Source organism: Gopherus flavomarginatus, chromosome 4 (assembly GCF_025201925.1).
Source record: "Gopherus flavomarginatus isolate rGopFla2 chromosome 4, rGopFla2.mat.asm, whole genome shotgun sequence".
Taxonomy (NCBI): domain Eukaryota; kingdom Metazoa; phylum Chordata; order Testudines; family Testudinidae; genus Gopherus; species Gopherus flavomarginatus.
The window spans coordinates 37971632-37988600 of NC_066620.1; the positions used below are offsets into that span (position 1 = coordinate 37971632).

Below are 16969 nucleotides of genomic sequence, written 5' to 3' on the forward strand. Positions count from 1 at the left end.
TCCACTAAACTTCATTCAGACGTAGTCAGGGTAGAATCATCTTACTTTATTATCTACTGATTCAAAGCTGGAATTTGGCAGCTTAGACCACAATAGAGCATTAGGTGACCTATCTCTGTTTACTTTCCACTATGTGTTTGGATACAAATCCATTCTCATCTCACCAGGGATCTTGTTTTCTGCATACTCAATACTGTAAAATGTTGCATGCCTCTGCAGCACTCTGGCTTTACATGCTGTAAATCAACAGTAGCTCTGTTTGAGTAAGGACTACAGGACTTGGCCTGTATAATCATAAATAATCCTTAAAGGATATATCTAAATATTTATATTCTATTTCATTTTAATCAATCATAGAGTATACCTTTAAATATTGAAATGATAATGTAGTCTAATGAAAACTTGGTGTGATTTTTTCCAAAGCGCCTGTGTGCCTGAGGAGCACAAACCTTATTGAAAGTCCCTGGGCATACTGTGTTACTTTCCATGAGACATGTGACTCTAAGGGCATGTCTATACTTACCGTGGATCAACGCTGCAGTGATCAATCCACCCGGGGTTGGTTTAGCAGGTCTAGTGAAGACAGGCTAAATCGACTGCAGATCACTAGCCCATCAATTCTGGTACTCCACTGGAATGAGATGCATAAGATAAGTCAACAGGAGAGTTTTTCCCGTCAACCTAGCATGGTGTAGACACCGCAATAAGTCAACCTAAGCTACGTCGACTCCAGCTATGTTATCCAATTAGCTGGAATTGTGTAACTTAGGTCGATGTAACCCCGTAGTGTAGACCTGTCCTCAGTCACACAGGTGCTTTGGAAAATCCCAACCTCAGCCTTCAAGGTTTTAACTAGTGTAGCCTGGGATTTGTAAAGGTGCCTAAGGTAATTCCCAAATGCCATTGCAAATCAATGGGATTTGGTCTCCAAATGACCTCAGATTTTTTTTTAACATCCCAGTCCAGCCATTAGCATTGGTGTTGAAAGAAAAGGCTTTGGCTGGTGTGAGAATGATCAGTCATGCTGCTCCATTAGTCTTTTTGGAAACAATTCATCAAATTCTGCAATTGGCCATGCATCTTGTGCTCCCCTGTTGAGCAGAGTGGGGTTGCACAGAGTGAAGGTGGATTTGGCTCCATAACATTAACAAAAGAGCATTTAGCCTGGAAAGGAGATTTAGAGTGTACCATGGTGAGATATACAGATAACTATGAAGGATATAATGAAAAAACTATCAGTCCTCTCTTTTTATCTTGTCTCATAATATGAGTACAAGGCGATACTGAGTTAGGTTAATGGCCAGTATATTAAAGATCAAAAGAAATGCTATTTTATCCAGTGTGACCGGATTTTCAAGAAGGAGGGATAATTTATGACCTTTAATAACATTTGTAGCTTACTGTACCAAGATAAAGATGATCAAATATTATGCTCCTGGTCGTGAACAGATTGCCAGTGTGTATCAAGAAGGAACCACAGATTCTTCTTTGCCTCCCTGTGCTGGACATGTGCTGGAGTGGTGTGTGAGGATAAATGTACTTATACTTCCTCCACACATCTCCATTCTTCCTCCACACAGCCCTCTGCTGCCCACTTCAGGGAGCTTGTTGCCACCTCCGGCCCACCTTACTTTGAAAGCTGGCCAAACGCTAACAATTCTATTTCATGAAAAATGTTGAGGTTTCAAAATTTGTTTTTGTTCCACATTGGACCAAAAAGACCCTTTGAAATTTTTCATACAAAATTATGAGACACCAACCCCCAGTGTAGCCATTAGCCCAATGAGCAGGGTACTCCCATAGGAGTCATAGGTTCAAGTCCTGGCTCTGAACTAGACAGCAGGAGCTTGAAGCAAGATCTCTCAGATCCCAGGTGAGCACCTCAGTCACCAGGCTATTGGCTATGCTGGGTGTGGCTCTCTAGTTTTGACCAGAAATTCCATCCTGATCTAGACAAAATTTCCTGACAAAATTTTCATCAAAACTGATACACTTTCTTGAAATATTTTGGTTCAATGATCAGCATTTTTTTAATGGCAAAACCTTTTATCGAAGTGTTTTGACCCAGCTCTGTTTGCTTCTCCTTGAGCCCTGACCTCCACTGCTACAAGCCAGACGGCAGAGTGGGGAACAGCAGAGTAGGTGGTGAGCACAGTGTCATTAAGCTCTTTAAGATCTCAGCTTCTTAATTATACTCACCAATTGCCCTCTGCTGCTCCCTGTGGAGCCACATAGGGGGAGGGAGTGGGGATAGAGCCAGCACTGCTGCCTTGCTCTGTACTTCCTGCACCCACGTGACTCCACACGGAGCCATAAAGAGAAATTAATATGTTTAATTAAGAAGCTAAGCTCTGAACCACACTTCAGTCACCGAACTAGACTCTTCAGATCTTCCCTCTCTGTGCTCACCCATTACTCTGTGCTGCTGTTTGGCTTGTGGGGGTGGAGGTACTGGAAAGGTGAAGGAGCAGAGTAGCAAGGAGAGGGCAGGAAGCAACCAGGGATTAAGGCCTCAATTCAGAAAAGTACTTTGGCACTTACAATATACACTCCTAAAAAGAAGAGGGGAAAAAGAAGAGAGAGAGAGAGGAGTAATGCAGGACTGTCAATCCCAGTTCAAAATTATGAGCCAGGACCCCATAAACCATGGGACTGGCTTAAAAAATAGGATTTTTTTTTAATTATAATTTTTTTGATCTTTATTTTCCTGCTGGTTTATGAGCATTTCGGAGGTCACTTTCTCAGGCTGTTTCCCAAGCCACAACAGCAATAAACGGCCCTATTTTTTTTACGAAAGCTGAGAGTCTTGCATAATCACATGACTTCAGGAGTTATGGCTTGAAGAAACCCACCAAATATGTCCAGTGTCGCCAATTCTCATAATAAGTTACAGAAAGACAGGAGAGAAAATTGAAAGAGAAAAGTGTCAACAGGGCCGGCTGCAGCTTTTTTGCTGCCCCAATTGGCAAAGAAAAAAAAAAGCCGCTATCAGGGGCACTTCTGCGGCTGCTCTACCATGCTGCTTCATAATTCGGTGGCCAGTCCTTCCCTCCGAGAGGGACTGAGGGACCCGCCGCCAAATTGCCGCCAAAGACACAGATGTGCCGCCCCCAGCCTGGAACTGGCCCTGAGCGTCAGGAAAGAAACAGACAAAGGAAGACTATGGAGAGAAAGAAAGGTTTTAGGGCACAGGGAGGCGATACATAAATATTAGATATTATTAATTAAGAGCCGTTTCAGAGAAAAAATGGAAATGGGGGGGAAAAAGCAAAAGCCACAAAAGTAAGAGAAATAGGGTAGTATCCCTTTAAATAATTTGAGATGCTCACCATGTTCTGTTCTAGATGCTGCCAGAAACCAGTCAGGGCAGTAGTATGCATGTAGGTAGGCCTGGCATGTTTCTATATATTTAGGAAATAGGGTTGTCTAGGACTCAACTGTGCCCATTTGGTGTCTTCATTTTATTTTTGTCATGTGAGCAAAAGATCTACCCCATGGAAATGAACTGATGCTGCTGTTGAAGGGGAGCAAAGAGGAATGGATAGTGTGACTGAGATAGGGGCCCTCATGTGTGCATACATATCAGGGAAGAAAACTGAGAGAGAGACTTTGCCTTTTCAGCTTTATCTACACACAGTTTTTGTAGCACATGGCGGGCCGGGCCGGTTTGCTTACCTGCTGCGTCCGCAGGTTCGGCCAATCACGGCTCCCAGTGGCCGCAGTTCACCACTCCAGGCCAATGGGGGTGGCAGGAAGCGGCGGCCAGCACATCCCTCAGCCCGCACTCCTTCTCACCACCCCCCTTGGCCTGGGGCAGCGAACCACGGCCAGTGGGAGCTGCGATCAGCTGAACCTGTGGACACGGCAGGTAAACAAACTGGCCAGGCCCACCAGCTTGCTTACCCTGTCGGGCTGCATGCCAAAAGTTTCCGATCCCTGATCTAATACATTGTAGTTTTGTTTACCTGGAGCGTCTGCAGGCATGGAGCCCCTCAGCTCCCGGTGGCTATGATTTGCCATTCCCATTGGATGGGAACGGGGAACTGCAGCCACCAGGGGCTGAGGGGCTCCATGCCTGCAGATGCTCCAAGTAAACAAAGCATCCCGACCCACCAGCGGCTTACTCTGATGGGCCAACCCCTGAAATATAGGGTCAGCTTATGAAAGGTGTTAATACCGTTATACAAGGCATTGGTGAGACTTCATCTGGAATACTGTGTACAGTTCTGGTCTCCCATGTTTAAGAAGGATGAATTCAAACTGGAACAGGTTCAGAGAAAGGCTACTAGAATGATCCGAGGAATGGAAAACCTGTCATGTGAAAGGAAACTCAAAGAGCTTGGCTTGTTTAGCCTAACCAAAAGAAGGCTGAGGGGAGATATGATTGCTCTCTATAAATATATCAGATGAATAAAAACCAGGGAAGGAGAGGAATTATTTAAGCTCGGTACCAGTGCGGACACAAGAACAAATGGATATAAACTGGCTATCAGGAAGTTTAGACTGAAATTAGATGAAGGTTTCTAACCATCAGAGGAGTGAAGTTCTGGAACAGCCTGGACATATCTGGTTTCAAGACTAAGCTTGATAAGTTTATGGAAGGGATGGCATGGTGGGAGAGCCTAATTTTGGCAATTAATTCGTCTTTGACTACTAGCAGTAAATATGCCCAATGGCTTGTGATGGGATGTTAGATGGGGTGGGATCTGAGTTACTACAGAGAATTTTTTCCTGGGTGTCTGGCTGGTAAGTCTTGCCCAAATGCTCAAGGTTTAGGTGATCACCATATATAGGGTTGGGAAGGAATTTTCCTCAGGGCAGATTGGCAGAAGACCTTGGGGGGTTTCATATTCCTCTGCAGCGTGGGGCACGGGTCACTTGCTGGAAGGTTCTCTGCACCCTGAAGTCTTTAACCATGATTTGAGGACTTCAATGGCTCAGACACAGGTTTGATACAGGAGTGAGTGGGTGATATTCTGTGGCCTGCATTGTGCAGGAGGTCAGACTAGATGATCATAATTGTCCCTTCTGACCTTAAAGTCTATGATTCTATGAAAGAGTAATACAGTTTTTGCTATTTTTACCTATCCATTTTGGAGGGTTGGCTTATAAATGAATGGGCTAATGAATGAGTTTATACAGTATATAGATTTAGAAATGGATATAGCTGAAGAGGAAAAATGACCATAGTGTGGAAGCAGTTATACCAGCATAAAGATGCTTAACTGGAATCGCTTATTTCAGTAAACGTATGGAAATAATCAATACTAGTATAAGAACTTTTATACCTATGTATCTGCATCTATACAAGGGCATGTACTGATTTAACTACACTGGTATAAAACCACTCCCCTAATTGAAATAGTTAAATCGGTCCAAAAACTGTGTAGACCAGGCCTTACAGAAAGAGAGGAAGAGACAAATTTTAATTATATTTTGCTTTATTTTAGAATTTTCTTTAACTCTGTCCTGCCTACTGATGAGAGACTATTCTCATGAGCTAATGGTTGTGTAATCTTTCTGCCAAATACACTAAGAAACATTCATAGAATCATAGAATATAGAATATCAGGATTGGAAGAGACCTCAGGAGGTCATCTAGTCCAATCCCCTGCTCAAAGCAGGACCAATCCCCAACTAAATCATCCCAGCCAGGGCTTTGTCAAGCCTGACCTTAAAAAACCTCTAAGGAAGGAGATTCCACCACCTCCCTAGGTAACCCATTCCAGTGGATCCAAGTTGTTTAGTTCTTGGAAAATAACTAAAATGATGCCTAGGCCCCTTCCCCTAGACCCAAGCTTATGTCTGCTTTGGAAGATAAATCTTCCCTGGGTCACCTTTGCAGACAATATTTTTCCCATTTGTAAGCATTTCTTGAATATGGAAGAATAATCTTTTATTGGAGGGAAAGGAAACACAATCAAAAGAACATGGAAATCTCCTGTAAAAATGTAAGGCACTTAAGTCAACAAACCAGGAGTTTAGTCAACCTTCCCTCCCCAGCGGCTCAATAAAAGTACATCTGATGGAGATCCAAAACTCTGTCCACCACAAACCTCACTCTCTGAAACCCCACTCATCAGCTGAGTCACTCTCTAGGATAGGGATAGCTCTCCTCTGTTGGGTTACCCACCATAGTACCCATTCCACTCCACCAGTCCAGTTGTGGAGTCTGCCCCCACTTCACTGCCAGTCCAACCCTACATATTCCTTCTATAAGCTCCAGGATGTTCAACTAGGAAACCAAGAACAATACGACTTTTTAGATACAGCTCCAATTCCTTATCACTAGAAAAGAACACTGCCTCTCTTATCTTGTTAGGCACAAGCTTCATTATCCAACCTTAGTTCAAATCTTATTACCTGATGGTGGTTCCTCACCCATTTAGCACAATTCCTATGCCCTTTCATTAAATAGTAAGGATATATATTATCACACACTTGCATTATAACTTAAACCAATTCTAACCTAAACAACACTTAGCTGGTGGAATTCTGGGTAAATAGTAGGTAAATAGTAAGCCAGAGCTCCTTTGTTTTCCCTCCTCCCCAGTAAAGGGCACAGCGAGTTCCTCTAAATTCTCTGTCCTACATCTGTAAATTGGTATCCTGTTTTAACACTTTGTCAGGTGGAGATTTTCTAGGACAGGGTTGAGTTCCAGCTCTCCTACATGTAGGTTAATTTAGGTCTTAATTAAAGCTCTTTGTTACACATAGCTAACAAGAATAGTGATAATTGATCACATTTTTGTACTTATATAGCAACTTTCATCCATCAATCCCAAAGCACTTTAAAAGATGGGTTAACTAAGTCTCACAATTCTGACATGGGATTGGAAGGTAGTGTTAATGCATATACTTATTTCACACATGGGCAAACTGGGATATAGCTATATGGCACAATAGGCTTTTCATCAGGTCTGCATTTCTAAGTGTGTAGGCTGCTATCAGCCCCAAGGAATCACTGCAGTATGCCAGCCACACCCCAAATCATCCCCTACACCAGAGCTGGGTGTTATAAGGCTAAGCTGGCCTTATAGCAGCTGGAGAATCCCCATCTGACTTGTTAGGGCACATTTTGCCTTATTTACACTGCTGAAACTGGGCAGAACAAGCAGTATAGGCCTGGAGCAGGTAAGGGATTTTACCAAAGTCACATAGTGATTCAGTGGCAGAGCTGCAAACAGAGTTCATGCATCCTCACTCAGTTTTACGACCTGACAATCAGATAATAATCTCTCCTCTAGCTACTGCTTTCTTCCTTTCATTTGTAAATAAAGTGTAAATAAATTTTGGATTAAAAATAAGCATGCAAATCAGAATACATAGTCAAGAAAGACTGTGGGCCAGCATCTTGGTAAAACTGAGATCAGAACTTGGACCTATCCATCCAATTTATGCTTAAGTCTAGTATAATTTCCAAACAGGGAACTCACCTTGCTTTTTTTTCAATCACATAATGGGTATATTTCATTACATTACTGATAAAGGGATTAAGCCAGCATGCCTCTGCTCCCTGCCCTGCCCCTTCCCAGGCAGAAAGAACACAGTATGCAAAACACAAAATCAATATAGAAAGAAAAACTTGTATGACAAGCAAAAGAATCACAAAAATAACAGGGGAAGATTCTGTGTTTGCACACCACCTAGCAATGGGGTCCTGGCCTGTGACTGTGGTTCTCAGCTGCTATGGCAATGTAAATAATAATGATAATTAATTGGACCCTAAAACTCACTATCACAGTGGAATTCCTTGTAGATAACCAATATAGGTGAAATAAACCCCTGTTATATCAAGGGCATGTATAGCTAAGATCTTCTTCTCAGATCATCACTTTGGCTGTGTCCCCTTTGAGCATCTGTACTGGCAGCCCTTCAAACACATCACACTATAGCAAGTCAGTGGCAGAGAAAGACCTAGATCTCAAGTGTCAACACTGCTTCCCCCCAGACACTGAACTGTAGAACTTGGTCTGATCCACAGCGTTACTAGGTGCTCTACTTGCTCACATAGAATGGCTAATAAAGCACTGATCAAAGGAGTCCTTTTATGATGCCTGCTGTGAGCATCTCTCACACAGCGATGCTCCACTCCAAGACCTGGGATCGTGAAGCAAGTCCTCTTCTCCCCCTGACTTGTCTGATGAGAGAAGGGTTTGTTGAATGCATGGTGGGAAAAGGACACTGGAGAAAGCCTGGGCTCTTAATACAAAAAGATAGTAGAGGAAACAGCTGTTGACTCTCCATCACCAACACAAACTAGGAGGGAGACTACATATCCCCCTGACCACACAACCCACCAACCCTCCAAAGAGCCAGGAGTACGAGGGCCTCCCTGATGCAGGAGAGAGTGATTATCCATTTGTGTGAGAGGAGCAATGATCCACTGGTTAGATGAACAGCTTGGGGAGTAGAGAGTGTGAGTTTGCTTCATCCTCAAACATCTGGTGTGACTCTGGGCAAGTCACTCAGTCCTTTTATGTCTCAGTTTCCCATCTGTAAGATGGGGATAATAGCATTTCCTTACCTCACTGGGGAGCTGTGAGGATACATACACTAAAGATTGCGAGGCTCTCAGATAATCTGGTGATGGGAGAAGTACCTAAAATAGATGGAGCGCCTCACTCCTACTATCCAGGTGGGGAAAAAGATGGGAAAGAAGATATAGGTCTCCATCAAATGCAGTCTGTTTATCCTTAGTGTCAAAGCCTTTCACAATGTGCACTCCACCCACTTACATAATCTTCATCTTGGAGCAAGGTCAGCCCCGGTATTTGCTCTGCCAATGGTGCCAGCTTCTATCACCTGACTCTCTGCTTCTCTTACAAGCATGTTCACACTCTCACCTAGGGTGTCCCTTACAAGTAGGAACAGCTCCCAGTCAGAATCTGTAAAGCAACCTCCTTATCCTCCTTTGAGTTCCTCTTCAAAGCTCATCTCTTCCACAATGAACATGGAACACTGTGTTCCAATGACAGCCTGACAGGTGCTGAGCTGTGATTACTGCTCTTGGCTGACTTAGAACACTGCACATCCTAATATTGTCCCCATCTTCCAGTCCAACCTGTCTATGTGTCTCATCCACCTATTCTGCCTACTCTTTTTGACTATGACCTTTTGGGGGCAGGAACTATCGTTTACCATGTTTGTACAGCACCTAGCACAAAGAGGTCCTGACCTATTATAATTGTTTAATAAAGAATCATCATTATTATTATTATTAATAATAATATTCAAAGCAGGCATTGCATGAGTACATTATTCACCTTGTCTGGGTTTGTTGCAGTTTTCCCAATGGGACCTATGAATCAAAGTTAGCAGTGATGTAACCTGTGACAGAAATTACACCTTAGGTGCAAATTAGCCATTACATAGGGATTAGCATAGTGTAATTTTCACTAGCGTGGCATTCTATAGGGATGAAAAACAAACAAAACTTTGTACTATGGGATGGAATAGGATGGGTGGAGAGTGGAAAGAAGGAATGAAGCATGAAAAACAACTAACTTGGGATATTTCCAGAGTAATGGCCGGTACCCAGGCAAAACTCCTATTGGAGGCAATGGGAGTTTTGCCTGGCTAAGGACTGCAGGATTTGACCCATGTGAATAATAGTTCCTTTGCTGCTGTGGCATTTCTAGCCTACTGCTTCAGACACAATAAGAAGATGCATCATAGCAGTAGCTGAATAATACTTAAAATAATATCTTATTCTAAGCGGTTCTTATACTAAACAAATTTTCTGAATCACCCCACAGTCAAACTGATGCTCACTTTGCAACTCCTAATTATTACATAGCATTTGAGGCAACTGGGAACTAGAGAAGGAAATGACAACAAATGCTTTCTTAAAACTTATTGTCATACCAGATGTCAGCCACTTTTTTTCAGAGTATTTGTGTCTGTTGTGCACCTAACAATGCAACCATCTGTCATTGCAGTTACCCTCAGGAAAGGGTGTCACACATATTCACCAAGCAACAAGGAAACTTGAGAGATATGGGATATATTAAAACCGGCAAGTGGTAAGTCAAAGGGGAAAGTCATGTATATGTAGAGCCTTGTAAAGTTCCCCTTTTTCTACCTGAGACTTATTTTCCAGAAAGCTGAAGAAAGCACAGGTCAGAGCTGGGCCACAAACAATTCATAGATGTCAGTCTCTGGCCATTCACTCCAGAATGCAGAACAGCATTTCTCTGCTGTTGGCGTCAAAGCCAGGCCTTCACCAACGGTGAGTCACGCACCAAGCAAGAATTATGTTATCATTGTTTACGATGTTACAATAGTGCCTGGAGAGTCCAACCAAGATCAAGGCCCCATTCTCCCACCTACTGTCTTTACACACAATATGAGACAGTCCCTGCCCCAAGGAGCTTACAAGCCAGAGGGAGACTAGATGCTCAACTGAACATACAACCCACCCCTATTGGGGACTAGCCACCGACACCCCAAAGAGCAAGGAGTGGGCAAGCAAGAGCTGAGGACCTCTGACTCCCCCACGCAAGCCAACCCCCAATGGACATCAGGAGAGGTGGGGAGAAGAGATAGAGTGCCCACCCCTTTCTGGCAAGGGAAAAGAGCATAAAGTGCCCCCCTCCCATCAGCCAAGAGGACAGTAAAGCTGGGTGTAATCTGCTTCTGTGGTTGACACAGCAGGATCCTAGAACATCCCCTCTACCATAGACTAAGAGCCAAGGCAATTGTAATTGAGAGTCCCTTGTATAAAACTCTAAGCCAAGAGTCTGAGGTAATCACACAGTCTTGTTGATCCACTTGTGACACCGGCAGATCAGGTACCAGCTCATACCAAGGGCCCTAGATCTCACTGAACACTGACAAATACATAGCTGGAAACCTGTCTAACTCACCTGTGCACTAGTATTGTTAAAATAGGTATTAGATTTATAGATATGTGTTTAATGTTTGGACTTTATGAAATGCTTGTAAATTGCTGCATGCTTCAGTCTCATTTATAATATCTGTATCCCATGCTATATGGCAGAGGTGGCCAAACTTACTGACCTTCCGAGCCAAATACAATAATCTTCAGAAGTTCGAGAGTTGCAAGACACTCATAACCTGCCCTGCAGGGTGGCACCTGCTGGGGCTTGGGACTTCATCCCCATGTGGTGTGCCTGCTAGGGCATGGGGCTCACCTGCTGAAGTCCGAATCCCCAGCACCTCCCCACTACTGGGCTACAGCCTAGAGACCCCACCCTCCCTGCAGGCAGAAGCCCCTAACCCCACCACCCAGCTCCCTCCCACAGTCTATTAGGTGGAGAATGGGGGGGAAACATGGGGTCTTCGCAAGCCTCACTTCAACTGTAAAAGAGTTTGGCCACACCTGCTATATGGCAATATTTAAGAGTTTGCTTTGTAACTATAAAAGTGTTTGCTGTGAAACTGGAAACCCCCACAATCAGGAGAGAAGTATTACCAAGTGTGAAATACTAGTTTACCACAAGACATGCCGTTTTCTGTCCAACAGAAGAGGGCCTCTTTCTTTAAGGATCCCCAAAATCTCATTCTTTAATGCCCAAAGGAGTGATGGACAGAATAGTTAGGCCTAATATCTGACACACCAATTTTGGTTCACTGATTTCTGGTTCAACCCTTAGCTTGTTTACCAGGAATAATCTCAGCTGGTCTAGTGTCACCAGATGAACCACTGTGGAACATCAGTGGACAAAAGACTTTGTTCCACCAACACCCATAAAGAAAGGGTTTGCACAAACCCTCAACCCCTCACAGTTTGAACTCTAGGGGAAGGGAAGAAAAATCCCTGACCAGAAGGCTCTGTATCACTATGTTGCTAGGATTTTGGAGAAGGCAATATTTCTAAGCATAAGCAAAGGTTAGCTTTAAAGAACATATAGAGCTTGCACCTTACAGCAGTTTCTATTACCTTCCAAAAAGTAAGACTGTAACTTCTTTGTTTGTATGTGTATGTTTACTTGCTTTAACCTTGTAAATAACTTTCATTTCTTTTTCCTACTTAATAAACCTTTAGTTAATTTGTTATAGGATTGGCTATAAGTATTGTCTTTGGTGAGAAATCTAAGGTACAATTGACCTGGAGGAAGTGACTGGTCATTTGGGACTAGGAGTAACCTGAATATTGTTGTGATTTTTGGTGTAAGGGACCATCTGTCAACAAAGGCAGACTTTCCTGGGTGGCAAGAGAGAGTGGAATGCCCAAGGGGAATGTCTGTGACTCCATGTTAAGGCAGTTCTAGTGCCTGAGGAGTTCATAGTTGATACTTGAATAGTGAAATCTGATTATTGAACACACAACCAGTTTGGAGTTTGTGCCCTGGCTTGTAACAGTCTGCCCTGATGTTGGCACCCACATTCATGAACCACTCCAGACAGCTTGATACCACTTTTATAAATGCATCCACCAGAAGGGATAATCTGATCTGTCCTTTCTTTACCAGTTACATGATGAACAGCAGCATTACAGGTCAAAATTCCAGCCATGTGGCTTTTCACTGGTAACCTCAGAATCAATATGGATTTCTTGATTTGGAGTTAGGTTTGCAAGGCCAATTCATCTGTCCTTGTTCATTGTGTAACCCAGATACACTTCCAATTTCCAGAGAATAGTGAAGGCCTGATCAGTAGTCACAACAGCAACAGGCAAAGCCCCAAGTATTTGGAGTCATGTGTTTTTCTGTTTGGATAGATCTCCTTTGAACAAGATTTCAAAGATTCAGTTAGTGTTTGGCTATCGGGCACCTGTGACAGAAGATGACTGACTGAATCAGTGCTTCCTTTCACTCAGAATCACTCATTGTGGATACTGGATAGCAGTTACACAAAAGTGTATGGTACACAAAAGTGTACTTGTATTGTACATGGAAACTAGCTTTCAAAGCAAACTGAGGGATAAATGTTGAAGCTTAGAACACCCATTAGCATCCTGATCAAATCTCTCTTTTATATCCAAAGTGTTATGTTCCAAGAGTACATGCTATAAACTGCAGCTCTGTAATAACTTGCCGGGTTACATGCAGGATTGTTGTTTTGATAAATCTGCTTCCCTTTAGTGTCATCAAACCTTTTTTTTTGGGGGGGGGAGGAGGCGGGGGGCAAGGGGGGAGAACAAACAGATCAGAGTGCCAGTCTTTTTTTTTCAACCAACTTTTGTACCTATTGAAACATTTTGCAAAATTAATTAGATGAAATACTTTGCTGTCTCTGGAGTCTGGTGTACTCTTTTCATTAACACAGAGGCTGGAATTAAGCTGGCATCACTTCACAAGCCATTAGATCTGTGATTCACAACCTGGGGGCTGTGAGTCTCTGATGGGTCAGGAGGAACTGTTGGATCACAGATTGCTGCAACTATCAGTGCACCACATTGGATGTCTGCCTCCCCTCGTCACCTCCCAGGAAGCATTTTGACAGATAAAGATGGCACAGTACGTTCACCTACCTCCCCCACACTAAATTTTGGCTGCAGCATAACCAGTGCCCAGAGGGGGGAATGTTATGGTTGTGCTGTGCTCTGGCACTGAAGCTCTTTCTCCTACTGTGAATGACACTGAGTGAATTGTATTATGCTAGTCAACATTACAGAAAGTGCCATATCAGTGTATAAACCTGTTCAGTAACTGTTTAGTGCAGGAAGGAACCTGGCTTGACTTATTCTCCAGCTACTGACCTGAACTGAAAAGAAGAGAGAGACAATCAGAATGAAAAGAAAAGAAATGAATAGTGTCAGTGAGAAAATAGCCAGAAATACAGCAGAGAGCAAGAGAGACATAGACCCACCCACTGCAAATAAAAGACCAGATCCTGACCTACCTCTGCACTATGTGTGAGGGCCAGAAGTGTAGAGGACAATGGAATTCATGTTTGTGAAGCACCTAGTCCCTGGCCCATGACTGGGGCTCCTAGGTGCTACCACAATACAAATAAATAACTGGGCAAGGGGGAAAACCCGCATCAGTATCTGCTTAGCTCATACTCCTCCCCAGGAGAAAGAGTCCACACTTCACTCAATGGCAGTTATATCTGGCCATGTGGGAGCTGGTGAGTGATGGACAGGGAGGTAGCAATTCTCCTGAGGTCTGAGTTGGGGGCAAGAGGGAGAGGGAAGGATTTCCCCGGCTGAATGGCAGATGAAGAGGCTGTACAGGCTGTGTGGACCTGAACCTGCAAGCCTGATTCGAGTTGTCAGCAATGTAGGATGGTTCCATCAGCATGAATATGGAGTACCTTCAGGTGTTAGGGTGGAGAGAGAGATCACAATCCCTGGACAATATTTTTCCATTGAAAAGTGGAGATTCATCAGAAGTAAAACATTTCACAGAAGTGTGTCGATTTTTTTATTAAATTTCATGTATACAAACGTTGAAAAAAGCCTTTTGATTTTTCATTTTCATATTTTATAATATAAAGGTTTTTAAAAAATGAAATAAGTAAAACCTTGAAATTGGAACAAAACATTTCAGTGTTATTGATCCAAGATTAAATTTGCAGAATTTCATTTTCAGGACATTAGGTTTTGCTCCATATTGGAACAGAAAAAAATTCAAAATTGCAGAGTGCCCCAAGAATTAAAAAATCCAGGTCACACCCAGCTCTGGTTCTCAGGACCGTCATTTTATATATCATTTGAACAGCGCCTCTTAATGCACTGTTGAGGCATTGGCTCAGTACTGACTCAGGAAAAAAGTCCCACTGGCTCAATAATCAACACTGCTTTTTATAGCACATGGTGTCTCCTAGGAAATGTGTGTGTGTGGTTTTCTCTAGTAGTGTGTGTTGTATAGTTGATTGAACTTCATGTGAATGTGACTATTACTTCCTTGCTTTTAGAAACAGAATGAGCATACACAACTCCAAGGTAACTAAGTTTTTTGTTGGACGATATATAGATATTATGCCAGAGTCATTAAGACACCAACAGTTAAGGCTATCTTCTGGTTTGCAGGTATTCACATTTGTTAGTATCTGTCCCAAATTTTCAGCACACAAATACTGAGAAAAGTTTTAATTTCTGAGATGTTTCAAGAAAATCTGTTAATATCCAAGTTCTCATTGATTAAACAGTACCTCCCCCCACTCAAAAAAATTTCACATTCTGAGTCTCATGCTTTTTTAGACTTCTCTAGCTTAAGAGCTACAGAGGAAAGATAAGAAAAAGCAGAAAGGTGATGGATTGTAAAAAGTCAGAGTTTGGTGGTCTATCTGGGGTGATGTCATTAACAATGAAAAAAATATGTTTAATCGTCATAAGTGGCTCCTTCTACACCCTGGTTAGCTGAGGGAGAAAATGTTCCATGTTGATTTATTCCAAGGAATAAAGAACTGCCTTTTGATATATGCCCTTGGTAATGCTCTCTGCATCCAAAATTGAGATTGTAGGGAATGGATGTTATTAGGCTACAGGCTATGTTCTGTGTCAGAGAAGATCGCCACTGAAGTAGCTGCTGGTTCATCCAAGACTAGGATGTCTGTGAAAACTAATATCACCTTCCCCAAACCTCAAGCTGTGTAGTTTTACAGAAGGGATGGTGTAAGGGTTATGCAGTGCAGATGGGAAAGTGAAATTTAGGAAGGAAGTGGTGGGAGGCTGGCATTCTTATTGGGACAGAGTTTAGGTCGGGGTGTGTTCTTTGCTGTCAAATACTAATGTGTGGTGTATTCTCTGTCCCAGTCAAGCCCGGGTTATCGTTATCGCATTCCTATCCTTCTCTCCATTCATGCAGGCCCTACCCAAGCCTCATCCTTCTTGGCTTAATTACCTTTCAATAATCCTTTTGTTTTTCTTTATGATTTCTAAAACCTTGGTTCATTCCATGGTTCTTTCTCATCTGGAGCACTGTCTCCTCATCCTCCTTCTCCACCTCCCCAGTTCTAACTCACCCATCAATCAAGCCAACATGCTATCACTAAAATAACCTTCCTCTCCCTCCACTCTGTCCATGCCATCCTAGTTCTTTTTCCCCCTTTACTGGCTTCCTGCCTCTTGCCATATCAGGTTCAAACTTCTTGTCCATACTTTCAAGGCCCTGCACAGCTGCCATCTGCAAATGTCTGATAACATGTTAATGAGGCATTCGCACACTATAGCCATATGTAGTTTATATATATCTGCAGGGAGCTCATCAGGGCCAGGTCTTTCCCCAGACATTAAGGAGGAGATGGCCTCAGCTATTTCCTCAGTGCTAATGTCACATCCCAAGGCCTCACATTCTTCCACTTCCAGTTTCTTAAGTGAATAGTCACTTAGGGAAGAATGTTTACGGCTGAAGTTTGATTCTGCTTTGGAATTGTATAGTTCCAAGTAGAATTCCTGGAATCTGTTGTTTACAAGCAAGGGTCAGAGGCTGTAGAATCACTTTCTACTTGCATTTGAGGGATATAACAGGAGTTTTGCCGTGCGTAGCAGCTAAGTTAGATGACTGGCATTGTTCTCAGTGTTGCTATGCTCTCTGGCTCTAAGATTAAGCTGTTCAGCTGAGTGTGCAATATAAATTATTGTTAGACAGCCTGAGTAAATGCAAAATAACTTCCTTCTTGATCAACAACATCCTTTTCTTATCCATGGTCAGGAGCATTAGCAAGATCTGAAAATGTAACTATGGTATAAGCTCTGATACTTAATATAAGTGTCAAACAAATGCAGCAGCCTGTTAATAACTGCAAAACATATGGAAGGGATAATCTGCAACCTAAAGCATCTTGGTCGTTTACCACTGGGTACTATTCTCCTTAAAAGGCTAATAATGAATGATGTTACATGGGATTTCAGCAAGACTGTGCTGAGAAAGTGGTATGAGTCTGTTCTTTGATGGTACAACAAAGTCTTTCCTGGCTTTCTGCTGCTCTTAGAATCCTTCCACTGGAATTCCCTCTCTGGCCCATTTCCACTCTTACTGAAGCGAGTAGCCATATTCATCTAGTGCAGCGTCAAGCCTCCTGTTGGGGCTTTCTTATGGGAACTAGTGCAGGGACA

The 16969-nt window shown here is 42.8% G+C and overlaps 1 long non-coding RNA gene across 2 annotated transcripts in view; it reads left to right on the forward strand.

The window, feature by feature from the left end:
* Nucleotides 1-11914, forward strand: part of LOC127050256 (uncharacterized) — a 77194-nt gene extending 65280 nt beyond the window's left edge. Inside the window, exons 2-3 of one of the 2 annotated variants that reach the window (XR_007774181.1) lie at nucleotides 9952-10025; nucleotides 10103-11899. This is a non-coding gene — a long non-coding RNA (uncharacterized LOC127050256). Of the gene's footprint in view, nucleotides 1-9941; nucleotides 10026-10102 lie in introns of both variants that reach the window. The other variant, XR_007774182.1, reaches the window with a different exon arrangement.
* Nucleotides 11915-16969: the final 5055 nt, after the last annotated feature.